The following is a 17684-nucleotide window of genomic DNA, read 5'->3' on the forward strand; positions in this document are numbered from 1 at the left end:
ACCTCGCATGATGGGAAGTTCATTACCTTACAGTGCAGTCTGTTCCATTCTTGGATAGGTGTATTTATTAAAAAAAAAAAATCCCTGAACTTCCTTCCATTGGCTCATATTCGCTTTCTTCTTACTGTCACCCAGGGTACCCATTTGTGTCCTCTAATCACACGAAATGCCCCTTTTCTCTTATGAAATATGGTCATTCAGAGGTTTAGAGGCAGATACCAAGGCTCAGAACATCTCTTCTCCAACTAGACTCTAGTTTTGCCAGGTACCCTGGCACATGGCTTTCACTTCTGGTGCTAGGGACGCTGTAAGAATGCAGGCTGGGAACCTCCTCTGTCGTACTCACCACTGCATCCCCAGCTCCTAGCACTATGCCTTGTACAGAGTGGATATCACTAATTATTTACCAATGGGACACCATCTCTTTGGGAATTTACATGTGTGCTCGCTCTCCCTGATTAACAGTGCCCAGTCCATCCCAGGTCTCTTCCTAGAAAGTTAATGTCTTCTGTCTTAACATCCTTTCCAGAACAAGGCACATGAAGGGATAAATAAAACAAGTTAACGTTTCAGGTGCCAGAGAGAAGTTACTTCCATAAGTAACACATTTTGGTGCTTGATTTAAATTGTACCTCATTTAGAGCAGCAGCAGGAAAGAGGCGGTAACTTCATTACCGAGAAAAAGGGCTCATATTAAACTTGGAATTGGTTTGCCTTCTCCTCTCTACTCAAGTGCGTGGAGTCATGTAATCAGATGCATCTCTCAATGGGAGCATTTGCTGCGGGGATGGAAATGAAACTGCACTGACTATAAGAAGAAATTTCTCTCAAGAGCAAATAGATGTGGTTGCCTGGCTGCTTGTTGTATAGCAGTCACCTTGGTGTCTAGAGGCAACAAATATAGGTATTCCTGGTGGGTATTTACTGCCCGGTTTGAAATGCTTAGTTTTGTGTAGTGTAATTATTGACACATTTGTATCATTTTTCCTCAGGGAAAAAATGTAGGTAGTTATATCTTTAGGAAATTGCAAGTTATAGCCACTAGTTGGGTAGCCCAGCTCTCCAACCTACATGCATCACGATGCTCCTGTGGAAGAACATTCTGCGTTTATAAAAATTTCAGGGTGTAGTTCTGCTCTCTGAAAAATTATCGCGGTACTTTATATGTAACATAAGGGGTCTTGCCGCATCTTTACCACATTTATCTTTCCTCCCTCCAACAGTTATTTACTGATTCTTCTGATATGTAAAGAAGTGCAGATTTTAAGTGGACTTTTCAAAGGAAATTCTGGTTGTATCATGCAAGATCGATACAAAAGCAATGATAGGAAATAGTCATCTATTGTCTTTTAGTTCTGTTTGATAAACATTGGAATAGATGAGTTTGTTTTTGACAGCTTTGCTCTGGACATGATGTATTTCACACATACTATGCATATCAATTAAAAAATAGAGCTCACTCTTCTAGGCAGGAAACTTCAACTGTTTAATTCTTTGTGCTCTCTCCCAATAGTATGCCTAATAATTAACTGACAGATGATTATAAAGCTTTGAATTGTAAGTTACAAAGTTACAAAGCTAGAGAGACACTAACCCCTAGTCTCTACTCTTCTCCTCTCTTCCGAACTCACATTTTGTGGCCTCTAGAATTTTGCATGTTGTTAGAGTCCAAAGAATACATTAATTCTGCAGTCTTTTTAGCCAATTGCATTGACTAATTCACTGACTCAGTCATTCAGCAAACATGCACTGGGCCTGCCTTGTCTTTAGATCATAGCACTAGGGTTAGCGAGAAGAAAAGCCTCTTGAGAGATAGAGGAAACTTACCTAAAAATATTTTTTAAGTGAAAACATCCATCACTTCATATAATGACTGTGTGCGTGTATGTGTGTGTGTGTGTTGAGAAATGCAAGATCTATTTTCTCTCTTGGCAACTCTCAAGTATATAATATAGTCTGGTTTAACTACAGTCACCATGCCGTATATCAGACACTCAGAGAACTTACTCATCTTAAAGCTGGAAGCGTGTACCCTTTGCCCAACATCATCCCTTTTCCCCCCACTTCTCAGCCCCTGGCAACCACCAATTTATTCTCTCTTTCCATGAGTTTGGCTTTTTTATAGTCCGCATGTAAGTGAGATCATATAATATTTGTCTGTCTATTTATTTCATGTAGCATAATGCCCTCAAGATTCATCTATGTTGTTGCAAATGGAAGGATTTCCTTCTTTTTATCTTTACGGGTGGATAACCTTCCATTATATATGTATATGGCAAAATTTCATTATATATATATATAATATATAAAATACACCCCATCTTTACCCATTCATTTGCCAATAGGCACTTAGATTGTTTCCATGTTTTGGCTTTGTGAATAGAGCTGCAGTGAACATGGGGAGGCAGATATCTCTTCAAGACACTGGTTTCATTTACGGGAATTAACCTGTAGTGAGTCTATAGACCAATAGTTCTAAGAGTGTGGCCACACCCAAATATTGACATGTGTGTGTGTGCACGTGCACGCACACACATGTGCACTGGCACAAACACATGAATGCACCGTACACATGCGGATAGCCCTGGAATATGCTAGAGCAGGAAATGGACATCCAGGATGATTTAAATAAAATTGTTGCACTTTAGTTTTTGCAGCAGTTTTACTTATACAGAAGAATTGTGCAGAACATACAGAGTTTTCATCTACCCCTTCTTCTCCATCTTCTCCACTATCCCTTACTTATTTATTTATTTATTTATTTTTGGTCTTTTGTCTTTTTAGGGCTGCACCCGCGGCACATGGAGATTCCCAGGCTCGGGGTCCAACCTATACTGGAGCCACAGCAACACAGGATCTGAGCCGCATCTGCGACCTACACCATACCATATGGCAAAGCCAGATCCTTAACCCACTGAGCGAGGCCAGAGATTGAACCCGCAACCTCAAGGTTCCTAGTTGGATTTGTTTCCACTCCGCCATGACAGGAACTCCTATCCCCTATTATTAACATTTTGCATTAGTGTAGTACATTTGTTACAACTGATGAACCAATATTTATATATTATTATTAACGAAAACCCATAGTTAACGCTAGGGTCACTATTTGGGTAGTTTGTTAGGTTTTGGTAATGCGTAATATCATATATCCATCATTATAGTATCATACAGAATAGTTTCACTGCCCCCCAAATCCTCTGATTTCTATCTATTCCTCTCTCTCTTCCTTCCCCCAAACACTGGCAACCACTGATTTTTTTTTAACAATTGTTTCTATAGTTTTGCCTTTACCAGATTGCTGTATTATTGAAATACAGTATTTATCTTTCTCTGACTTGTTTTGCTTAGCATAATGCTCTCCAAGTTCATCCATGTTACTATTGCAAATGGCAAAATTTCATTCTTTTTATGGCTGAGTAGTATTCCATTGTATATACATACCACATCTTCTTTATCCATTCATCTATTGACGGATACTTAGGTTACTTCCATGTCTTGGCTATTCTAAATAATGCTGCTATAAGCACTGGGGACCATGTATCTTTTTGAATGAGTGTTTTTGGTTTTTCTTCAGATACATACCCAGGATTTGTTCTGCTTTTCAGTTTTTTGAGAAACCTCCATACTGTTTTCCACAGTGGCTGCACCAATGTACATTCTCACCAACAGTGTACGAGGGTTCCCTTTTCTCCATACCCTCTCCAGCATTTGTTATTTGTATTCTTTTTGATGATAGCCATCCGGACAGGTGTGAGTTGAGATCTCATTATGGTTTTGATTTGCATTTCCCTGATGACTGACAGTGTTGAGCATCTTTACATGTGCCTGTTGGCCGTCTGCATTTAGGACAATTTTCTTTTTAACAAAGCAACCTGGGCACATGAGCCTCATAAAGACACTGCACAGATAGGAAAGAGTGGAAAGCTGTGACATACCCATGCATTATGAGTCCTGCATGTTTCAAAAATAATTTTCTTCATCATCATTTGTATTCATTAATGTAGCTAGTTTCAGTCAGGTGTCAGATGTCATAAGAGCTTTCTGAGCCCCCTCATCCCTCCTCTGTTCATAGAGGTTTTTTTTTTCCCCCTGCAGCATATCCTTCACTTCTCCTCAGTTTTAAAGAACTGGTCCTGTTGGGGTTTTCATCTTATTGTCAGTGCAGTGAGTTTGCAGCTGATTTGCCTACAGGGGAAAAACATCTTGCTATAAGGTATCTTTTGGTGTCATTTTGGACAGTGCCTTACACAGAGTTTTTGTTTACATAGATGGTCCCCAGGTATGTTCTAGGTTGAGTTTGCTTTTCCTGATGGAGGTCAGTGTCAGTAACAGTCATGATTCACTAACCCTGCCTGTTTCAGGATGTTTTCGTCTTTGTGATAAAAAACAAAGAATAGATAGTTAACAGGGACCTGCCATAGAGCACAGGGAACGCTGCCCAATAGTCTGTGATAACCTATATGGGAAAAGAATCTGGAAAAGAAGGGATGTGTGTACATGTATAACTGAGTCACTTTATTGTGCAGCAGAAATGATCACAACTTTGTAAATCAACTATACTTCAGTGAAACGTTAAAAAATAAAAAAACCCAAAACAAAACAAACAAAAAACTCACCTGAAACACCCAGAAAATGGATAGAATATTGCCCTGTTATAGGTAACACACACTGCATGTCATGCCCTATCTCAAAACTCTTTTTGAAAGCTAATATGTCATATCTTATGAAGCTTAAAAAAAGCTTAATAAAAAAACCTTTAAAGAAATCTCAGAGCTATTTCTCCCACATTTTGCTTTTATCAGTTTTATCCCATTAATAATGATGTATTGGGAGAGGGGACTGGGAATCTTGTTTTGGAGCTGTTTTTGCATAGCAGGTACACTTTTTTGCTCATATGTATGTTTTGATAATATAAATATATATGTGTGTATGTATCTATATATTATATGCTATATATATGTATTGGCCAGGGTGTTCTAGGCCAGTACTGTCCAATAAAACTTCCCTGATGATGGAAATTTTCTGCACTCTCTGCTACGGTGCCACCAGCCATATGTGTCTATTGAACATTTGAAATGCAGCTAGTGTGACTGAGGAACTCTATTTTTCACTTTTAATTAATTGAAATGTAAATTACATGACCCCATGTGATTAGTGGATGAGAAATTTAGGGGAACATATAGAATGCTTGTTAAATACTCTTTCCTTTGGTAAATTCATAGAGATTTTATGGGAAGTGGAACTAAACTAAATCTGAAAACCTTTCGGCCTATTAACTTCAACTATGGAATTTTTGATGTTTACTTAAAAATGTATCTTTTGGAGTTCCCTGGTGGTTAGTGGTTCAGGATCTGGCATTGTTGCTGCTGTGGCTCAGATCACTGCTGTGGCATGGGTTTGATCCCTAGCCCAGGAATTTCAGCATGTGGCAGCCGTGGCAAAAAAAAAAAAAAAAAATTCTTGATTTGATTTTCTGTGTCAGGTCTGGCCCCAGATGGTTCTCAAGAAATTTGTAAGTTCCACTCACTTGTGATGGAACCTGATGGAGGATAATGTGAGAAAAAGAATGTATATATAAAACTGGGTCACTCTGCTGTACATCAGAAATTGAAAGAACATTGTAAATCAACTGTAATAAAAAGAATTTAAAAAAAAGAAGTTTGTAAGTAACACACAGGAGATTTGAAGAACATGAAGTTGTAGTCTTTCTGTTGGTGCGCTCTGTGGGCCAGGACAAAGAGCTGAACAATTCTGGGCTTCAGTTTCCCATGTATCATGAGGACCTTGGAGAGGGCACTGTCAAGAGAGCCAGCTTCAGTGGCGGATGTGACCTGAGTAGAGCCACTGAATGAATCCCCTCTGCTCTGGAGAATTCTGATTTGAAAACCAGAGAAATCAGGTGACTATGAGGCTTATGAGTCAGAATTGGCTAGATTATGCTTTGGCAACAACAGATTCACCCTGAGATCTCAGAGGCTTAATATTGCAAAGGCAAATTTCTTGCCCCATCAAAATCTAATATGGGGAGGGAGTGGAGAGGATGGATGGGATTGGTAGATGCAAACTATTGAGTAATGAGGTCCTACTGTACAGACAGGGATCTATATGTGCTCTTGGGTTACAACATGATGGAAGACAGTATAAAAAAAGAATGTGTGTTTGTGTGTGTGTGTGTGTATATATGTATATAGATAGATAGATAGAGAGAGAGAGAGAGAGAGAGAGAGAGAGAGAGAGAGATAGCTGGGTCATTTTGCTGTTCAGCAGAAATTGAAGGAACATTGTAAATCAACTATACTTTAATAAAAAATTTAAAAAAAACTAACATGATTGAGCAACTGTTCAGGGCATTTGTCTTCCATGCAGTCACTCTGTGATCCTGGCTGTTGCCATCTTGTTCCTTCCTCATTGAAACCACCAAGTTCCACGCAGGAGAGAAGCAGAGAGTGTGAAGGGTTGCACACCAGCTCTTAAATGCTTAGACCCAGAAAGGACACAGTTTCTTTTGCTTATACTCCGGTGGCCAGTGCTTGACCTTGGCCTTGGCCATGCAAGGGGGCTGGGGAATGTGGCGGAGCCCGTGGATATTGGTAGGTAGTAAATGTCTTTCCTATACCAACTCCTTTGCATTAAAAAATTCCAGCACTTTAGAATAATTTTGGAATTTTAAACTATTTCCATTAAGTCACTTAGATACTAGTTGGGAGGTTGTGCAAAGAATTTTATCTCTAGGCTTTAGTTCCAGTGTGGGGATTTACTTGGATGATCTGTTTCTCAGTAAATTTGGCTTCTATTTAATTTTTAACGTCTGCTGTTACAATGCCAATTCACCTTGAGATCTTTTGGGCTCATAGATGAAAAGTTACAATAATTTCATTATCCAGTTGAACAGTTTGAGTTCACATCTTTTGGGATGTGGATTAAAATACAAATGGAAAGAATATTGCACATCATCTTCAAGCTTATACTGATCTTGGGCATTACTATGACATTTTAGAAGCATGCTGTGATTTGTTTTGTTTGTTTTTAGTTTTGCAAAGCCCAGTGTATTGCAGATCCTGGTGAAATGCATTCTTCATTCATAACAGCTTTAAAGTGGCAAATATGGAGAAATCACTTCATCTTGCCTAAGTCTCCTCTTTCCTCAATTGTCATTTTTCTGTCATCACATGGAGCTTACAAAGATGTGCTTTCTGTCATTATATCCTAAATTTTCCTAATCATGGAAATCTCTAGGGAATTTGCTAAAAATGCACATTCCCTGTTTTCAGTGGATCTAAGCCAGGGTCTCAGAATGTGTATTTTATCAAGTGCTTCTTTTTAAAATATTTATTTATTTATTGAAATAGAGTTGATTTATAATTGTATGTTACTTTCACAATGTAGTATTTATTTATTTATTTATTTTTGCAGATTATATTCCACTATAGGTTATTACAAGGTACTGGGTATAATTCCCTGTGCTATATGGTAAATCCTTGTTGCTTACCTCTTTTATGTATAGCTGTTTGTATCTGTTAATCCCATCTCTTAATTTGTCCCTCTCCCCTTTGGTAACCACAAGTTTGTTTTCTGTCCATGAGTCTGTAACTGTTTTGTAGATACATTCCTTTGTATTATTTTTTTATAATCCACTTATAAGTGATAACATATAGTAATTGTTTTGGTTTGACATATTTCACTAAGCATAATATGTTCTCTAGGTCCATCCATGTTGCTGCAAATGGCATTATTTCATTCTTTTTTATGGCTGAGTACTATTCCATTCCATTATTTTATATATATATGCAACATGTATATATCTTTCTATCTATTACATCTTAAGCCTATTGTCTGTTGATGGGCCCTTGGGTCACTTCCATGACTTGGCTGTTGTAAATAATGCTGCTGTAAATCCTGGGGGGCATGTGTTTTTTTCAAATTAGAATTCCAGGTACATACCCAGGAGTGGAATTGCTGGATCATATGGTAGTTCTATTTTCAGTTGTTTAAGGAACCTCCACACTATTTTCCATAGTGGTTGTACCAATTTACATTCTCACTAACAGTGTAAGAGGATTCTCTTTTCTCCACACCCTCTCCAGCATTTATTATTTGCAGATGTATTTATGATAGGCCTTCTGACTGGTCTGAGGTGATACTTCATTGTGGTTTCAATTTGCATTTCTCTAATAATTAGCAATAGACAAGTGCTTCTTGATAATTCTAACAATGAGATAGTCTGGGGACTCCACTTTCTCTTATTTTAAGGTAACCAAATTGGTCTAGGATTGGGAGGTTGGATTCTTGTCAGGTTGAGAATAGAATTCTTGTTACATAAATAAGGTTAATGACAAACCCTAGCTAGTGTCCTTGACAGAGTACAGTTGACAAGTTGGGTTATATTTCATCAGTTTCCCAAGTTTAGTTATTGGTCTGCCATTTTCACAGTTTTTGCATGGTCTCATCATTTGTACAGTTATTTGTTTAATATTATTTTCCCCTTACCAACTTGTTTCTTTTTGTAACCCAGCTTATTTAAATGGAAATTTTTATGCTGTGAAATCATAATTTTACCATTAAAAATTTTTGTGTTCCACTTACAATTGTTTCAGGCACTCGTTGTGGAGCCGGCACCATGTTTAGGGAACATGGTGTAAATTAATTTGTTGTTCCTATGTAAGAAGGTCTACTTTGAAAGAACCAGTTTATAGATTTGTTGGCTGAGTTATGGCTTGTAAGCCTGATATATGCAAACATGCTTGTCAGAATTCAAGCATTTATATTTCATTTGTAGCCATCAGTAGCCTTTATCAGAGCAGAACTTTTTTGGTTACACTAATAAATACTCATAGCTCATAGCAAATGATCATCAAAACTGTCATTTGTGAATGTAAGCATTTGTTTGACCCTGCCTTCAGCTGGCTGTGCCCATCTCCATGTTTATTTATGGTGAGCACAAAAAAGTACCATTTTCAAAGAGGCTTTTTAAAAAAGTAAATACTAAGTCCATTCACCATGATTTCTATTTCAGAAAAGATGCTTGATAAATACATGTATATATATTCAGACATGGAATATTTTCCCTATTCTGCGGAAGGTTCTGTAAGTTAAATTGAAATGTGTATGCTCTTGATATTGTTGGCAATTTGAAAAAAAATCTGATAATTCCAACTGAACTGAGAGCGACATCATTTCTGTTTTCTTGTATTGGCCATCCATCGAACACCCTCTTTTGACCCCAGGTCCCCCTCAGATACCACCTTGAAAGGAAATTTCTCTTCTCCCAGGCTTCTTAACCCATTCCTGGCAGGTTTTTCTCCTCCTTTCAAGGGCACAAATGGCTTCTGCTTTATTCAATTCAGGGGCTGATTCTCGGATCTCAACTTACTTGATCTCTGGCTGATGTGGACACAGATGGCTGCTCTCTCTCCCTGCAGATTTATTCTCACTTGGCTTCCAGGTCCTCTTCCCTCCACCTTGATTTCCTTGTGCCTCTGGGTCTGGGCTCTACTTCTCCATCCCCTTGGCTGGGTCCTCTTCATCTCTCTTCCCCTTTACGTTGGACTCAGGTAAAGACAGTGAGATAAGGACAAAGATACATGTAGAGAAATGTTTTGCAGCATAATTTATTTAAGGAAACAATTGGCAACAATAGAATGGTCAAATGTGTTATGAAATATCCATGTAATGGAATACTGTATAACTAACTGGTAAAGCATTTTTTCCAAGGAGTAATTAATAATATTGGCAAAGCAGTGATCTTTTAAATACAGGTAGGATATTCAACTGTGTTTATATAATTATGAAATTTTGTAAAAAATCTCATACATATGCATACATAGTCACATATGTCGCATATAAGCACAGACAAAAGGCAGGTATAAATATATTGTAATTTTTACAGATGTTAACTATTTGAAAAAGTCCAAAAATACTACATATAACTGTTATGAAAAAAATTTTTCTTTTTAAGGCCACAGCTGCAGCATATGGAAGTTCCCAGGCTAGAGGTCATATTGGAGCTGCAGCCACAGGCCTACGCCACAGCCATAGCAACGCAGGATCTGAGCTGCTTCTGCAATCTGCACTGCAGCAGATTGGCAGGATCTGGCAACACCAGATCCTTAACCCACTGAGCAAGGCCAGGGATTGAACCTACATCCTCACAGACACTGTGTCGGGTCCTTAATCTACTGAGCCATAATGGGAAATCGTATAAAGAAAATTTTAAAAATAATGTTATTGGAGTTTAGTTGACTTATAATGTGTTAGCTTCAGGTGTAGAGCAAAGTGAATTAGTTCTACATATACATATATCCATTCTTTTTTGGATTCTTTTCCCATATAGGTCATCACAGAGCATTGAGTAGATTTCCCTGTGCTGTACAGAGGTCCTTGTTACTTACTGATTTTGTGTATAGTTGTGTGTATGTATATGCCATTTCCACCCTCCCAATTTATCCCTCTCCTCACCATTTCCTTTTTGGTAACCATAAATTTGATTTCAAAATCTTTGAGTCTGTTTCTGTTTTGTGAACAAGTTCTTTTGCCTCATTTTTATTAGATTTTACATATTAATGATCTCTTATGATATTTGTCTTTTTCTGACTTACTTCACTTAGTATGATAATGTCTAGGTCCGTCCATGTTGCTGCAAATGCCATTATTTCATTCCTTTTTAATGGCTGAGCAATATTCCATTGTGCATATGTACCACATCTTCTTTATCCACTCCTCTGTCAATGGACATTTAAGTTGCTTCCATGTCTTGGCTATTGCATATAGTGCTGCACTGAACATTGGGATACATTAATCTTTTCAAATAGTTTTCTCTGGATAGATGCCCAGGAGTGGGTTTGTGGATCATACAGTACTTCCATCTTTAATTTTTTAAGGAAACTCCATACTGTTGTTCTCCATAGTGGTTGCACCAAGTTACATTCCCACCAACAGTGTAGGAGGGTTCCCTTGAAAAGAAAATGATTTTTGAAAAAGAAAGCAAAACTTATATTGGAGAAGGACCTGCTTCTGTGGGTGGATTTCTAGGGAAGAGTATGGCAAAGAGGACAATGGAGAAACATCCCATATTTTCCTGAACCATGTCTTTTTATGTTACCTTAAAAAAAAAAAACCCAAACTGACATGGAGTCCAAGGATATCATGCACATTTACGTTCTAATGTTAGAACAAAAATACATGTGGAAAAACTTGATATGATTTTTCTGAATATCCATTATTTAAAAAATTTTGCTTCTGGAGGAGCCAGGGCAGAGAGGAGGACAGCTGTGGAAGGACCCTTCTAAGCTGCTGGAGTCACTGGCTTTGACTTGAGCTTGAGGTTGACTCCTTCATTGACCAGGACAGAGTCTTAAACATCTGTACAAACGTGTTCTAACATCTTTGAGTGATGGGAAAGTTATGGAATGTAGATATCTTGAAGGAACTCAGTAAGAAAGCAGAGTTTGATACACTGCATATGGGGCTAGTTTGGGGGAAAAACAAAACAAAACAAGCCAAACCCCATGCCATGTTTACAGCCCATTGAGATGAGATTTTTAATGGTTGGGTTGCATGTGCTTTATTATCTCCTCCATAAAGTTCTTCTGAATTGACCAGGACTCCGGATGTGGTTGTCATCTTTTGGCGAGACTCTCTTTGTGTAGTTCCAGGTTCCAGTGGAAAAGATGTGTCACTCAAATTATCTCCCATTCCAAACATTCATAAATGGAGGGCTGAATTGCCCTGCACTGACTTAGGAGAATGATGGAAGTCTTGACTTACTCTTAATATCTGTGGGACTTTTCCCCTTGGGCCTGGGGTGTGATGCATGTACTTTATTTTTTTGCCCATAGCATGCAGTGGCTTGCTATGGGATCTCAGTTCACAGACCAGGGATTTGAACCCACACAGCAGCTGTGAAAGCACAAAATCCTCATCCCTGGGCTACCAGCAAACTCCTGCATATACATTTTTAAATTAAAAATTAAATGATATATTTCACAAATACATATAAGAGTAGATAATAACAGACACCATCATGACCATCCAGCTTTGAGAAGCAGCACATTAACAAGTATGTTTCAAAAGTATTAACAAATGCTTGAGCCCCACCCCTGGATGACTGTCCTGTCCCTGTCCCTTTTCTCCACTCTCCAGCATCACCTGCCATCCTGAATTTGGTATGACAGGCACACATTAATTTGCTCTGAGGAGGATAATTTTCCAGGCAACTATGTCCAGTTAAGTAGATGAGAGCTCAAAATACCACTTCCTGACTGAGTGTAACATGATCACCTTCCTACCAGGAAGCCTCTAAGGTAGTTTTCTTGTCTGATTTCCCCTTTTCCATCATGCTGGCTCCCCCCCCCCCCACACACCCTGCAAGGATTACTGTGGAAGAACAAGGGTCGGCTAAGGCTTTTGGAGTTGCTGATGTGGCAGACAGAATCTTCCAGACAAGTAACCCCTGACCACTCATCACAGACTGGGAGTGCTGGCTGGTGCCCTCCAGCATGTGGCATCTCCCTCTGGATAGATGGGGGGAGGGTTACTGGCCAAGGCTTGTCTGTATGTGTGTCCCACCAGGGCCCTTACAGAGAACACTGAGAGTCCAAGGAGTCAGAAAACCCAGAAAGCATCATCTTTATTGTCTCCGATCACATTTATGATCTTTTCTTGATCAGGGCTCAATTTTTCATTAAGACTCTCCTCTCTTGCCCCTGGCGGCACAATGAACTCATCACTAAGTTTCCTTTTATCTCAAGTTCTTATGCTCAGCTGTCAGAATCCAGATAGCTAAGAGGATGCAGATTGGGTGCAGCAGTACTTTCCAAAATAATCTAGGTATTCCATTAAAAAGAGGATTTTGCCAGAGATGCGGGCTTAAACGCCTCAAAAATGGTGGAACATCACAGAACCTTCCATATACCAATGCTTATTGTGATTCTCTAAGAGTGAAATATATATGTGGTGATTATCAAAGTCATTTGACATGGAATTTTATAAAATGAAGCATCCATGAAATGATAGGCTTGGGACAGACTTTGAGCTCTTCTGCAATGTAATATTTACTTTCTGTACATTTTTTTTTTTTTTACTAATTTTGCTTTCTAAATGACTGTCCCCAGAAACAACAAGAACTCTGTGTGTGTGTATGTGTGTGTGTGTGTGTGTGTGTGTGTGTGTGTGTGAGAGAGAGAGAGAGAGAGAAAGAGAGAGAGAGAGAGAGAGGAGTGGGGAAGGGAGGGAGAGAGGTGTTAAACTGGATCTTTCACAAACTGGTTAATCAGTCTATCAGTCTGTACATTATAGAAATCTCATTAAATGCATTTTAAAAAGGGTCTTGGTTTTCTAGCATCCAGGTCTCCTACAGTCTTTCTTTTATTCCCACCACATATTTTAAAAATTAAAATATAGTTGATTTACAGTGTTGTGCCAATTTCTGCTGTATGGCATAGTGACCCAGTCATAGGTCTATCCCAGGAGACCGGATATAGTTCCCTGTGCTATACAGTAGGATCTTGTTGTTTATCCATTCTAAATGCAATAGTTTGTATACTAACCCCCAATTCCCAGTCGATCCCACTCCCTCCCCACCTTGAAAACCACAAGTCTATTCTCTATGTATATGATTCTGTTTCTGTTTTATTTGTTTTTTGCTTTTTAGGGCCACACCCGAGGCATGTGTAAGTTCCCAGGCTAGGGGTTGAATTGGAGCTGTAGCTGCTGGCCAACACCACAGCCACAGCAACGTAGGATCCAAGCCACGCCTGTGACCTACACCACAGCTCACAACAATGTCGGATCCTTAACGTCTTGAGTGAGGCCAGGGATCATACCTGCATCCTCATGGATACCAGTCAGTTTCATCACCACTACACCACCATGGGAACTCTGATTCTGTTTCTGTTTTGTAGATAGGTTCCTTTGTGCCATATTTTAGATTCCACATATAAGGGATAATCATTTGGTATTTGTCTTTCTCTTTCTGACTTATTTCACTTAGTATGAGAATCTCTAGTTGCATCCATATTGCTGCAAATGGCATTATTTTATTCTTTTTTATGGCTAAGTAGTATTCCATTGTATATATGTATCACATCTTCTTAATCTATTCATCTGTTGATGGACATTTAGGTTGTTTCCATGTCTTGGCTATTGTGAATAGTGCTGCTATGAACATAGGGGTACATGTATCTTTTTGAATTGTAGTTTTGTCTGAATATATGCTCGAGAGTGGATTGCTAGATCATAAAGTAGTTCTATATTTAGTTTTATGAGGAACCTCCACACAGTTTTTCATAGTGGTTTACCAATTTACATTCCCACCAACAGTATAGGAGGGTTCCCTTGTCTCCATACCCTCTCTAGCATTTGCTATTTGTAGACTTATTAAATATGTCCATTCTGCAAGTCTCCTACATCCTCTAAATCTCTTTTGTGCCAAACAGATGAAAAGTTAATTCCATTATAGAGTGCAGAGCTGCATAAGGAAGTTAAAAAAAAAATGCCTGTTTGTTTTTCCATTACAACCTTTCCCAGGAGTGTCCATCTTCAGACCCATTCTGCTGCTAATGGTTTACTGTTTTTGACAGATTTGTGGTTGTTTCTGCTTCTGGCATGAGCAGACTGCAGGAAAGTTCCCATAATGACTGTGGGGAAAGACATAATTAGCAGATAAAAACCCAGGGGATAGAAAGTAAAAAGCGGTTGGGCGTTAGTGTGTTTTAGAGTGGGGGTATTGAAGAGAACAAGGGCAGGAAACACAAATAGCATTTATTGGGATTGGAACAGAGTTTGGCTGCCCTCTTGTCTTTGAAATCTCAGTGACCTGGCTCATTGGGGGTGCCTGGTCTGGGGAGGCTGAATGTAAGCCAGGAGCCGCTTTATTTCTCTTGCGTTGATCAGTTTTATTTGTTACATTTATTTAGATTTTGGTTAGCAAATTATCTACCCAGAAGCATTAATTTAAAAATTTAATAGTATTATCATTTTAACATACTATTATTTTATTTATTTATTTATTTATCTTTTATCTTTTCTAGGACCCCACCCACGGCATATGGACGTTCCCAGGCTTGGGGTCTAATTGGAGCTGTAGCCACTGGCCTCCACCACAGCCACAGCAATGCCAGATCCAAGCCACGTCTGCGACCTACACCACAGCTCATGGCAATGCCAGATCCTTAACCCACTGAGCAAGGCCAGGGATCAAACATGCAACCTCATGGTTCCTAGTCGGGTTCGTTAACCACTGAGCCACGATGGGAACTCCCTATTATTTTTAATAGTATTATTTAAATGCTTCTTTTTCTACAGCAATTGGAGGTTGAATCAAAAACAGTAATTTTAGGACTTCCCATTGTAGCTCAGTGGGCTAAGAACCTGTCATAATGTCTGTTAGGATGTAGGTTTAACCCCAGGCCTCATTCAGTAGGTTAAGGATCCTGCGTTGCTACAAGCTGGAGCACAGGGCTCAGATGTGACTTGGATCTGGTGTTGCTGTGGCAATGGCATAGGCCAGCAGCTGCAGCTCTGATTCAACACTTAGCCCAGGAACTTCCATATGCTGCAGGTACAGCCCTAAAAAGAAATAATAATAATAATTTAAAAAGTGGTGAGTTCAGTACAGTTGTATATAAGACCAATTAAAAAAAAAAACTCCACCAGAAGGGCTAAATTTGCATTAGAAGATGGCGAAGTCAGTGGAGCCATGTGAAATTAGTGTCTAAGACAAAGGGAAATGGCATCTTTGATTGTTGTGGGTGTCAGACAGTCCAGGTGGTTTTGCTGAGTTTCATGATGAGCTTATATTAGTTTATCAAAATGTCCATCTCTCAAGTGGCACTAAAATACAGTGGCAAGGCCCCGTAATACAGCCGTTGGACCACTTTTCTTTCTTTCCACCTCTGCTTACCTAATATGAGATCCTGCAGGTTTCTGCCCTGGGTCGCAGCAGGGTTACTTGAAAGGATGGTTGAGATGGACAGAGACGTGAGTAGAATAGCCTCCTTTCCTCCTGTCATTTACCACACACACACACACACACACACACACACACACAGAGTCTGTGGGGCTGAGCTTCAGCTGAGGGGAAGATAGGAGATTTCTGATGGTTCCATAATCTATTCATTCTCTCATAGCCCACTTTCTCTCCTGTATTTTCCTTGTGGTGTGTTCTTCCTTGGGCAGCATGGACAATGTGGAAAGTCATTTTCTCTTCCTGTTCTTTACTTGGTCAGATGTTTCATGGGGGTGATGCTGACAGTCGAGTATTAGGTCTGGTGGGTGGCTTTTCAATGAGTGAGACATGACCCTGTCCTTAAAAACCTCACCACTGAGGACATGGACTTATGTGATTATCCAGGGAGGGCTTCGTGGAGGAAGTGAGTTTTGATTGTGAAACGAAGTGGGGAGAATGATACAAATATCAGAAAAGTGGAAGTATTATGACCAATTTTTTCAAGCAACTGTTCCCTTTTCTAAATTGTAGATATTCTACTTATGGCTTCCTTGGCCACATACCTGTTTTTGCAATCCCTTGTGTCCTACTCCATCATTTGAAGCAGTGGGGGATTTCTTTTCATGGTTGATCAATTTCCACGTGGGTTGCAGCAGCATCCATGATTAATTTTGCATTTAAAGATGGCTAAGTCAGTGGAGCTGTGTGACATTAATGTTAGTTCAGGACTAAATGCGGAAGGAGGTGTTTCAAAGGGGCTGCAAATAAAATACTCATTTCTGTCCTTCACTTTTTGTACTTTTGCTTGTTTCCTCTGCGGCTGAGTTGAAGGGGAGTGTATTATGAGATGTTTGTGCATCTGATGGCAATTATTTCCTTGTATGCAAATTATGTAACTGCAGTAGAATTTTAGGGAAAAAAACCTTCAGTGGTTAAGTGTGCTTCTTTCAAAAAGACTTAAGAGCAGTATATATTTTGATAGAGCCAGATGTGAGACTAGTGATGCTAACAGGAAACTCGTAAGAGTTCACAGCTTGGGCTCTTTTCCTATTCTGGTTATAGCCAAACATTGGTGAAAATTCAGCCTCTGTTGTTCTTGGTTGGAACTTGAATGGAGGTTTATTTTGACCTAGCCTTACATGGCTGTGATAGGTGGCTAACCCTTGTGAGCTTCTGGTGAAGACATTTGGGTGAAAATTTTTATCATTTTGGGGGGGCTGGATCCTTAAGTTTACCCATTCTCCCCAAACTTGAACTCCATTCATGTCCCAAAGCCCCTAATGTGTAGTGGCTTGATGTGGGATCTCATTGAATCCATATCGCACCAGTGAAAGTACCAAGCCCTAACCACTAGACTACCAGGGGACTCCCTCCTGATGTATTTAATCATTCCCTCCTCTGTGAGGGCGCATGTTTTCTCTGTTGTTTCTTCTACAGAATAATCTGTGGTTAAATCTCTCTCCTTCAGTCAACTCATCATGGGCTCCCCCAGCACATCTGCATTCCGTCGTCTGCAGATCAGGGCTGCCACAGAGGAAGCGCTCAGTCTTCAATTTGTTTGTCGAGAGCCTTACCTCCGCTGAGGTGTTGCAAGTTCACCATCTCTAGCAGCACCCTAGAGATCTGTTGTTATGACATCCCACCTATGTCTTCAGAAGCCTTTCAGCAGACGTCTGAGATGAGGAAAATGTGGCTCATATTAAAATTCAGTTTCCTACCAGGAGAGAGAAATATGCAGATG

General features: G+C 39.4%; 1 protein-coding gene across 7 annotated transcripts in view; it reads left to right on the forward strand.

Moving 5' to 3' along the window:
• FRMD3 (FERM domain containing 3) overlaps positions 1–17684 on the forward strand; it is a 407251-nt gene that overhangs the window by 111438 nt on the left and 278129 nt on the right. The window lies entirely within an intron of this gene.

Source organism: Sus scrofa, chromosome 10 (genome assembly GCF_000003025.6).
Source record: "Sus scrofa isolate TJ Tabasco breed Duroc chromosome 10, Sscrofa11.1, whole genome shotgun sequence".
Taxonomy (NCBI): domain Eukaryota; kingdom Metazoa; phylum Chordata; class Mammalia; order Artiodactyla; family Suidae; genus Sus; species Sus scrofa.